Source organism: Oratosquilla oratoria, chromosome 39 (assembly GCF_046742065.1).
Source record: "Oratosquilla oratoria isolate Oo_2021 chromosome 39, ASM4674206v1, whole genome shotgun sequence".
Taxonomy (NCBI): domain Eukaryota; kingdom Metazoa; phylum Arthropoda; class Malacostraca; order Stomatopoda; family Squillidae; genus Oratosquilla; species Oratosquilla oratoria.
Genome location: NC_134815.1, coordinates 21,449,372 through 21,451,871, shown reverse-complemented (window position 1 = coordinate 21,451,871; position 2,500 = coordinate 21,449,372). Strand labels below are relative to the sequence as shown.

At 36.8% G+C, this 2,500-nt stretch overlaps 1 protein-coding gene across 1 annotated transcript in view; it reads left to right on the top strand.

The window, feature by feature from the left end:
• The window catches only part of LOC143020178 (uncharacterized), a 160,187-nt gene that overhangs the window by 100,470 nt on the left and 57,217 nt on the right, over positions 1–2,500 (top strand). The gene's annotated exons all lie outside the window — the stretch shown is intronic.

Below are 2,500 nucleotides of genomic sequence, written 5' to 3'. Positions count from 1 at the left end.
GTTAGTAAATTACCTCTATATACTATATGTATTATGATGGAAATTTCTGTGTTACGAGACTTAGGTATTCTAGCAAAGTTTAAGAGGCTAACAGAGTTTAATTCATCTACTAAATATGTTCATTAAAGTATAATAACTCCGTTGAAATGATGGCAGCTTTAAAGTTCCAGCCAATCTTCTGTAAAAATATTTGCCACCTGACTAATATTATTTAAAACAATGTAGAGAGATCTATTGTTGGTAGTCACAACGTTGAAAAAAACTGGTTTAATCATAAAATATGAATAATATCCTCTGTGGTATGGGAACAATATTACACGAAAATGAAGGAATTATGCATAATTTACACAATACTCAATGAGATGGATCCAGCGTAATTTTCATAATGTTGAATTGATGAATATTTTTCCTGTATATGTATATATATATGTATATATGTATATATATATATATATATATATATATATATATATATGTATATATATATATATATATGTATATATATATATATATATATATGTATATATATATATATATATATATATATATATTCGGACTGGTTTGACTACTTGCTTTTTTCTTCGCTGGTTCCGGCGGTTTGGAACATAATATCTACCAAAGCGAATCGAATAAAAGCTTCGTTACTGCCACGGACTCGAGTGATGTCGAGGATTGTAGAAAACTGGCTTCTGGGCTGTAATGTTTAGCCGGATCAACATATGATACAATACTTCGTTTCTGGTTTCGAGTCTCTCAACGTTTTGAGTAGCAAGATTAATTATAGCGAGTAGGACACACGCCCAGAGAGACTTGCTATTTATTCTTCGGGATAGTCCGAGTTGATTATTTGAATTACGTTACTACTACTAGCTATTTATATCACAATAGTACTTATATATATATATATATATATACACGTGTGTATGCATGTATGAATGTATGTATATATGTATGTAAATAAGTTAATGTGTGTGTGTGCGTGCGTGTGTGTGTGTGTTATTTTTTTCTTTTTATAGTACAGCAATGTATGCGGCAGAAACATGGAACATAAGAGAGGAAGAGAGAAGGAGTTTGAATGTGTTTGAGAGGAGGTGTCTGAGAAGTATGATGGGGGTTACTAGGCTAGATAGAGTGAGAAATGAGGAGGTGAGGAGGAGAACAGGGGTGGAAAGGGGGTTGGGAGATAAGGTTGATGAAAGAGTATTAGGATTGTTTGGACACATGGAAAGAATGAGTGAAGAAAGACTAGTAATGGTATGGAAGGCAGATGTGAAGGGAGTGAAAATGAAGGGACGTCCAAGGATGAGGTGGATGGATGGGGTGAAGGGGGCTTTGGGGAAGAGGGAAATGTCTGTTGAGGAAGGACGGGAGAGGACAGAAGACAGGGGTGAATGGAGAATGGTTGTATATGGATAATGTTGTGATGCACGAGGTGGAATGGGCGGGTGGATGGGGGGTTAGGTAGTATGTGTGAGCAAATTTTTACGCAGCCCGAAGGGATTTCTTCCCGTCTTCTCCTTTATGCATGGGGGGACGGAGAGGGGGGTCGCCGATTTAATGAAGCGGCCTTGCTGTGGATGTGCTGTGTCTTGCGACACTGCTTCTGACTCAGGGCAGTGGACAAGGTGCAGGGATGACCCGTCATCCAGGAGGTGCTAATTTGAGAGGGAGGGTGGAGGTGTGTGGAGTGTATTCAAGGATGGAATAGGTGGAAATGATTTTATGCCTTTTCCTTTTTGGCTACCTCCCTTGTGAGGGGAAAAAGCCTTGGTATATGTATGCATGTAGTACAGCTTATGCTGCCATTATAGTTACTTGGTTATAGGTTGTGTATTATAATGTAAATACAAAAGATTCTGTTTACAAACCTTTGCTCCGTCCGGGAAATAGAACACATACAGTATAGTCCTTCAATATATTAACGCATTATTTTTAGCAGGTCATTGTCTGTTTCCCTAAACGGTGGGGGGGGGTAAATACACTGAACCAATTTTGCTGACCGCGTATTCAGAGAATTGAATAAACTCAGCATATAGGAAGTGGTGTACAGTCATAAGATTACATGAATGTCTGTATGTTTATTTGTTGTTTTAAGTTTCTGACTTCGCTTTGGATCAAAAGACTACTCAAATGAATTTGCTATGGTAATTAGTTATAAGTTTGTATCCAGATGGAGAGTAGATACATGACTTAAATGAAAGTAAATATATAAAATATGTTCCTTATTAAAGATTTATTGAATTGATAGGTGGTACGTTCGTAACAAATATCCTGGCAATGGTATTAGAACCTTTAGCTTATTACCGACATTCAGATGCTCGCAGAAAAGTCTACTTTAATAAAGTTGTTACGGTTCATAGTTACACTAAAAGATTATAACCTTAACGTCTTCAGCACTGGGAAACAATTTGTTTAGGTCATCCCATCGTTGTTGTATTTCATACATCGATGACATCTTTACTGGACATGCCTGAATAAGACAAATATATGCACACGTATA